Genomic DNA, 8862 nt, shown 5'->3' on the forward strand with positions numbered 1-8862 from the left:
CATGGGAGCGAAGGGGAGTCCCTGCACCAGAATCAGGGCCACCTGCCCCACTCAGCACACGCCCACTCTGCGGGGCTCCCTCAGAGGCCTCCGGGGTCAGTAAGAAGCGGCAGTGAATGCCCCCGGCTTCCACCGGGAAACGCGCCAGCGGAAGGTAGCAGTTTTTCAGAGTGTAAATTCCATCTCTCCTGGCGGAATGTTCTGTGTGGCAGCAGAGGTGAAGGAAGCGTGGTCCTTGGGCTGCCCTCCGTCTGACCGCCCTGCCGCTGAGTGGGAGGGCCCAGCCGGGCGGGTGACTCGCCTGTCATCACTCAGTCTGTCTTTACCTCTCCCCCATGGGCCTGGCGGGTCAGTGTCTGCCTGCCTGCCGGCCTGTCCCTCACACGGCCGCCTGCCCCCGGGATCTCCTGGCCTGGAAGGAGAACACAGGCTCTTGTGGACAGGCAAACACGGCCGCTGTTTGTCCAGGGATCAGGGCGCCAGTTTGGAGGGAACTCACAGACCGCACATTCTGCCACCTCCCAGCACTTTTCCAAAACAGCCTGACCTTGGCTGCGCCTGGCTGCCTGGGGTGGCCGGGGGCTGGGAGCCAGGAACAGGGCAGGGAAAGCAGGGCCTTGGGGCCAGCAGGATGAGGTGACCAGGTGAGGCAGAGACAGCACTCCACCAGAGACGTGTCTTGGAGGAGAGAGAGAGAGAAAGAGAGAGAGGGGGAACACGGCTGTGTCGGTCTGTGCTGGGGGCTAGAGGAAAAACAGACTTGACTTGCCTCAGAGTCTTTAGGCTGAGGCAACCAGGCTTCAGTCCTCATAGAGGCTCTGGGGCACTAAGCATGGCATAGAGCCCCTGAGGGCAGGACGGTGGGCTGGGACTTGGGCTCAGCTCCCCACCTCCCACCCGACCTCCCCTTCACCAGAAGAGATTGGTCTGGCCCAAGAGTCAGCCTCCACTGGCCTCCCCCACCCCCAGGAACTCTGACCTCCCAGGAGACACTTATTCCAGCGCCTTCAGCCTTGGCCTCCTCCTAGTAAAGAGAAGCCTGCCCATCTACCCACCAAGCACCGGTGCTCTAAGACTCTGCCCACCTCCACTGATCCCCCATTCTGCACAGCAGCTGAGTGACAGGTGAGCTCACAAAGACTTCCGTGAGAGTGTGGGGCTGGGACACCACCCCTGGAGCAAGCTGGGTCTGCCCTGGAGACTGTCGGAGGCACTAGGGTGTTCCTTGGCTGGCAGTAGCCATGTGGCCAGGTTGCCAGCCCACCTGAGGGTACTAGGTTTCCTGGGACGGAATGTGGGTAGTCTGGGAGGCAGTGCCCACCTGCTTGCCTATGCCTCTCTCCTTCCTGGCTTGTCTGCACCCACAGAAGCCCTTCTTGCCTTGCCTGGTGTAGACTTGACATTTTGGTGAGGCTTTCCTTCCCATAGTTTCTTCCTCTGGGACTCAGGCTTAGATTCCCTCTGAGCCAAATGTTGCTAGGTAGAATGCATTGTGAGTGGTGCCCTCTGCAGGTGTGCAATGAGAAAGCCTCACTTTGAGCCCATAACAGCAGTGGTCACATAGCAATCCCCTGCAAGGACTCTGATTGGCCCAACTTGAGTCACATGCCCATTCCTTGGGAAAGAGAATGGCTATCTCTGTTTGGTTGCCCTGGGGTTAGGGTGGCGAGATGGCATATGATTAGCAGGTAGAGGTGGGAGGGAAGTGTGGGAGGGGACAAATGGAAGTGAAAGTTACCCCAGAACACAGCCAAGGAGCAGGGGAAGGAGCCAGCAAGGTGAGGGAAGTCCAGGGTTGCTGAAGCCATGTGCCAGGAATGCAGGAAGGAGGGTGGCTGATGAGTGAAGAGAGTTCCAAGAGTGGAGAAGCTCTTAAGTGGAAGCTCTGGCTGCTTCACAGAGGTTGTTTGCATTAGTATGATGGCAACTCCTCCATCAAAACAAAGACCACCATGCTCCCAACAGCTTTGTGTGACTGTGCACTGTGTTTTGTTTTGAAATAATTATAGATTCACAGGAAGTTGCAAAGATAATACAAGAGAGGTCTCGTGTGCTCTTCACCCAGTTTCCCCTAATGACTTCTTACACAATTATAGTACAGTATCAAAACTGGGACACTGGCATTGGTACAAGGTATATGTATAGCTGGATGCTATTTTATCACCTGTAGAGTTGCATAACCACCACTGCAATCAGGATACAGAATTATTCTGCTACCATGAAGATCTCACTCACTCTTTGTAGTCACTCCCCAATTTCCTCTACCCCTCCACTCTCCCTAACCCCTGGCGACCACTGATCTGCTCTCCATCTCTGTAATTTTTTTCATTTCAAGAAGGTGATATGAATGGAATCATTCAGTATGATCTTTTTCATGTCACATTATGCCCTGAAGAGCCATCCAAGTGTATGTATCAATAGTTTGTTTCTTTTTGTTGCTGAGTGGTAGTGTATAGCGTGGAGGTACCAGTTTGTTTAACCATTCATTCACTGAAGGTCATTTGTGTTGTTTCCAGTTTTTGGCTATTACAAATACTATTTTGAGGTAACTTCCTTCTATTCCTAGTTTGTTGAGTGTTTTTATTAAGAAAGGGTATTGAATTTTGTCAAATGCTTTTTCTGCATCAGTTAAGATGACAATGTTATTTTTTTCCCCTTCATTCTGTTAATGTGGTGTATTACATTGATCGATTTTTGTATGTTGAACTATTCTTGCATTTCAGGAATAAATGCCACTTGGTCATGGTGTATAATCCTTTTAATGTGCTCTTGAATTCTGTTTGCTGGTATTTTGTTGAGGATTTTTGCTTCAATATACATCAAGGATATTGACCCGTAGTTTTCTTCTAGTATCTTTCTCTGACTTTGGTATCAGAGTAATACTGGCCTCATAGAATGAGTTTGGAAGCATTCCCTCCTCTTCAATTTACTGGAAAAGTTTGAAGAGGATTCGTGTTAATCATTCTGTAAATACGTGGTAGAATTTACCAAAGAAGTCACCTAATCCTGGGCTTTTCTTTGTTGGGAGGTGATTTGCTAATATTTTCTTGAGGATTTTTGCATTTATGTTTACAAGAGACAGTATTCAGTAGTTTTCTTTTTTTGTACTGTCTTTGTCTGGTTTTGGTATCAGGGTAATCTTGGCCTCATCAAATGTCCTTAGGAGATACTCTCTCCTCATCTATTTTTTGGAAGAGATTGTATAAAATTGGTGTCGATTCTTCTTTAAATGTTTGGTAGAGTTTCCCGGTGAGACCATCTTGGCCTGGACATTTCTCTTTTGGGAACTTTTAAATAATGAATTCAATTTCTTTAATGGATATAGAACTATTTTAAATGATGAATTTCATCTTAGTTGAGTTTTGGTAGTTTATGGTTTTTAAGGAATTGGTCCATTTCTTCTAAGTTGTTGAGTTTGTGAGTGTAAAGTTGTTTATATTATTTTCTTATTATCTTATAGTGGCTGCAGGATCTGTAGTGATATCTCCTGTTTCATCCCTGATATTGGTAATTTGTGCCTTCGGTCTTTTTATTTTTGTTAGTTTTGCTAGAAGTTTATCAATTTTATTGATTTTTTTCTTGCCTTCCTGTAAGTTATTTGGACATTTTTAAAAATTCCGTCTTGATTCATTTAGTGTTTTTGACTGTATCGCTTTATATAGCTTCCTTTGTGGTTGCTCTGGGTATTATAATACATATGTCACTTATCACAGGCTGCTGGTATTAACATTTTACCACGTTGAATGAAGTGTGGAAACCTTAATTCTATTTAGGTCCTTTTACCTTGTCCACTTTTAAATATCATTGTCTTGAGTTTCAGATGGTGTTATAATTTTTGTTTCCGTCATCAAATGTGATTTATAAAACTCACAAGGAGAGGATATGTTATTGTATAAACTCACATTTCTTTTCTTTCTATTGTTTTATCTTTCTTCTTGATGCTCCAAGATTCCACCTTTTATCATTTCCTTTCCATTTGAAGAACTTCCTTTTGCCATAGTTTAAGGGTAGGTCTGTTAGGTGCAAATTCTTCTTCATTCGTATGCGAATGTTTATTTCCCCTTTATTCCTGGAGGATAATTTTACTCAATGCAGAATTTGCAGTTGATAGTTCTTTTACTTCAGCATTTGAAAATGTTATGCCACTTCCTTCTGGTCGCAATGGTTTCAGATGAGAAATTTGTTATTCAAATTGGTGTCCCCTTATAGTTAATCCGCCATTTCTCTCTGACAGCTTTCAAGATTCTCCCCTCATCTTTAGTTTTCACAAATTTAATTACAATATCTTTTGGCATGGATTTCCTTGCATTTATCCTATTGGTGTTCATTCAGCATTTTTGATCTGTGGATTTATGTCTTTTGCCAAATTTGGGATTTTAGCTATTACTTCTTTGACTACTTTTTCAGCACCTCCCCTTCTCTTCTGCTTCTGAGATGGCACCGACATGAATGTGGGATCTGTTGCCATTTTCACACAGATCCCTGAAGCTCTGTTTATTTTTTTTCAGTCTGTTTTCTCTTGTTGTTCAGATTCAATAAATTCTATTATTCTGTCCTCAAGTTCACTGACTCTTCCCTCTGTCATCTTCACTCCACTATTGAGCCCATCCAGTAACGTTTTTAAAATTATTATTTCTCTTATTGTATTTTTAAGTTGTGTAGTTTCCATTTGCTTCTTTTTGTACAGCATCTATTTCTTTGCTGAAACTTTCTATTTTTTCATTTGTTTCAAGAGAATTTGTAGTTGTTTGCTGAAGCACTTTTATGACGGATGCTTTGAAATTCTTATCAGATAATTTCATCTTGTTGTTGGCAACAGTTGATTGTCTTTCCTCATTTAAGTTGGGATTTTCCTGATTCTTGGTCTGATGGGTGATTTTTTATTGTATCCTGCATATTTTGGTTATTATATTAAAAGGCTCTGGGTCCTATATACATTTTTCATTTTAGTAGTCACTCACCCTGTTTAGGTTTAGCATACAGGTGCTGGTTTACTTTCGTGAGTGATAGTTCCAATGAAAATTCAATTTTCAGAGTGTTTTCAGTGTTATTTTGGTCTATTTAGTTTATCTAGTCCCAGTGAGGCTCCCACTGGCCCTTCTGGTGCTGCTTGAGAGGGCAGAGGGATTCTCCACAGACTGGGTTGCCTGCTGTTTCTAGGTGGGAGAAGGGAGTCTCTGGCCTGCAGGGCTAAAGAGATTTTCCAGGGCCAGGCACTTGTTGTGGCAGGACAGTTCCTGTCTTGAGCAAAGGAGACAGTTTCCCAGGCTGGTTGCCAGCTGGGGAGCAATCACCTTAGCTGGTGCCACTTGGACTCCTGGTGTCTCTGGGTAGAGGTGGGGAGTATCAGGCCTGCAGACTGAGGGTACATCCCAGGCTGGGTGACTGTGTAGATTATTATAGCTGTATAAGTCTTACAGTTGGGTGGAATTATTCCTTCCACATTATTCTTCTTTTTCAACATTGTTTTAGCTATTCTAGTTCTTTTGCCTTTTGATATAAATTTTAGTCTACAGAAACTCTTGCTGGGATTTTGATCAAAATTGCATTAAACTTGTATACTAATTTGAGTGTAATTGGCATCTTGGCAGCCCAAAGTTGGAGATGGGGAGGAATGGGGGAGGGGACACATGGAAACTAATGTTATCCCAGAGGATGGGGAAGGAGCTTGCATGACAGCGAGTGGGCTGAGGACGGTGGGAAATGACATTTTAAGAGTAGAGACGCTCTAAGATGAAGCTGCTACTGCTCCCTGTGAAGTTGTTTGAATTATTACAGTGTCAAATCTTCCTCCATCAAAATTAAGTCTACCGTGTGCTAAGTAAGGGCTTTGTGTATTTCTGTGTGTGTGTGTATTTTTAAGAATCAAATCAGTACTGAGTTTCATATCTGGGTCCTGAATACAGAGGTGTCAATATGCACAGAAACAGGAGTCCAAGGACCAGGGTCCAAGGTCAGAGGGCAGGCAGAATGTGTGCCCCTGGGGACCCCAGGGCTTGTCACTTGTACAGCCAGTGGGAGTGGGAGATGTTGAGTCTTTTTTACCTACCTCTTGAGGGCAGAGGAACCTAGCTGGCATCTGTGGCTTGCTCCCATTCTGCTCTAAAAACAAGAATTGGAAATTCCCCCAGTGGTTCTCTACTAGTTTGAAAAGTGGCTGGGGAAAAAGAGGGTGAAATTAAGTCAGATGTGGCAGAATGATTTCTATTAGGGATAGAAAAGTCCCACGGATGGATGTGGACCGTGCAGAAGCTCTAGTCCTCTCGCCTCTTCTCCGCGAGGCAATGTCAACTCTTCCTGTAGGGAGGGTTTACGTTACAAGTCGCCTCCATGGACTCTTTCTCATTCCCCTGCTCACTTCTTCATCCTCTACTCCAGGATTTAGATTCTACCCTTTGAATAGATGAGGAGATAGAGAATGAAGAAGGGGAGCTTGACCAACCCAATCCCATCAGCACCACCCCCCAACTACAATTCCAGACTACCAGGTCTTTCCCTAAAGCACCCACATCCCAAGCAAAGCTCCATGAGGTCAAGTTCCACTTTGACAAAAGAATTGGGATATTGTTTAGAGCTGGTAGCAAGACCCAAGTTCTAACAAGCTTGTGCTGTTCCACCCCGCTGGGTGGTTGGAAGATGCATTAACCCCTCTGTGAGGGCTGTCACCTGGCGATACCTCCCCAGGTGTTCACACCAACAGATGCCAAACCTCCCGTGAGGACTCGAGGCACGACTCGCACACTTTGCCTGTCAGAGCCAGATGCCTCTTCTTTATCAATTTCACAATTCAATTCTTGATTAAGTCTCATAACCCATGAATAACTCGATACCCCAGTTAGGGCAGGGGTTGGTTATAAATAGCATTACGAATTTCTAAGTGCAAATATGTAGTCTTCAGCCAACGAAGATGACTTGAGGGCTGGTAGCTGGGAACCATGCTGGCTCAGAGCAGAGTGGTGTCCAGGAAACACTCCTCAGATCCTCACCTCCCTTCTCCCTTCTCTCCCTCCCCTGTCAACCTTAAGGACCGGTCTGAAGCAGGTGGGCCTGGGGGAAGTCGGGGATGTGCAGGGGACTGGCCCCATCTGAGGGCGCCCTGGCCACTCTGTTCTAGGCTGCCAGTTCTGGCAGGATCGGGGCAGGATGGGAGAGGCCCAAGCCAATCTTTGCTGATCACAGAAAGGCCCAGAAGGGGAGATAAGCAGGTAGGGGAACCCTGAAGACAGGGAGCTGAGTTGAGGTCGCCATCCTTCCTGGCTTCAGGAAGCTGACACTAGCATGTCCTCCCCTGCATTCCAAAGGGCTGGAGGAATCAGGGCAACGGGAGGGGCCGCCCCTGCCACCTTTGGACTAAGGGGGTGTGGCATACCTCCCTGGCACACTGACAAGCCCTAGCTCCCTGGCGGGACCCCCTAGTCCTCCTGGCTGCTGTGTAGGGTGATGAAACACTCTGGTTTGCCCAAGGCTTTCCTAGTTTCTGCACTCAAAGTCCTGTGTCCAGGAAACCCCTCAGTCCTAGGCAAATGGGGACAGTTGGTCACCAGATTTCTGTGAATGACTGTGAAAGTCAGTTATAACCCACTCAAGGGACAGCCCTGAATACCCTGTCTGGTGCTCAAGGGTTGGCTGAGGGCAGCTCAGAGGATCTCCCAAGGGCACCAAGTGTGACGGAGGATGCCCCTTTCAATCAGCTGCCCGCAGGGATCAGAGCAACCCCATCTGGAACACTTTTCTGGAGAGTCCACGCCCAGTCCATACCGGTTCTAATCCAACCTCCTATCACATGGAGAGGCAGGCACATCCCGCCTGCCCATGACTAGGGCACCAGGAGGTCAGGTGCCAGCTTCCATAGGCTCACAGCTTCTCCACGGCTCCCCACTCCAGATACTGCTCCTCCTGAACTTCCGCGCTGGGACATGCTGAGGTCACCCAGGCAGGAGGGTCGGCTAAAATTCAGCAGCTACAGGGAGGCTCTCTGATGTCCTCATGTAGAAAATGTCAAGGGTTTCAAGAGGCCTCATAGACCAGCAAAGTGTGTTCCCCTCCTCTCTCCTCCCTTTCGCCTGTGAGGAATCAGAGGCCAAAGTCACTTGACAGCCAGCGTTGGAATTCTGACCCGGGCTGCTTCATCCCTGGCTCTCTGGGCAGCCCCGTTGTCCCTGGTCTCGGTGGATGCACAGCTGCCTCTCAGAGCTAAAAGCCAAGTCTAACTTAGCCATTAGGGGCTGTGCCCTCAGGATCTGAACTGGAAGACCTCAAGGTGAGACAACTTGGGGTCTTTCTGTGGGAGCCGCCCCAGCCTCTCATTATGCCCAGTGCTTGGGGCTGGGGAGTGATAGCTACACTGGCATTTGCTTTAGAAACGTTTGCTATACTATACATTTATATATTTCCATGTACTGTTTCCGTACGTCTGCTGTATTTCACACACACAAAACTTAAAAATCAAAAGGAACATAGATTTGTCCCGGGCAAGAGATGCCAGGGTTTGAGGAGCGTCACATGGGACTCTGTCGCTCTGAGGACATCTACGCTATCTGAAGGAGCCTGGGTCCAAGATGCTGCGGGGCGGCAGGCAGCCTGGTGGGAGCCCTCAGCCCATGAGGGGCTGGGGGAGCTGCTCTCCCTACAGGCCTCCCCCAGCTCTGTTGCCATCACCAGGCCCTGGTTAGAATGGAGACCAAGGCCATAAAGAACTCCTCTCTGCCTTCCGAAGACCTGAGAATGCTGCTCCTGGACGGGCCAACGGTGGAGCAGAAGAAACGCTTTGCTGCAGGCCCAGAGTGACCAGGAATGCTGGCCTCCGATGGAGCCCTGAGCCCGGCCCCAGACTGCATTTGTGGGACAATTTCTAACCTGGGA

This window comes from Equus przewalskii, chromosome 14, assembly GCF_037783145.1.
Source record: "Equus przewalskii isolate Varuska chromosome 14, EquPr2, whole genome shotgun sequence".
Lineage (NCBI taxonomy): Eukaryota > Metazoa > Chordata > Mammalia > Perissodactyla > Equidae > Equus > Equus przewalskii.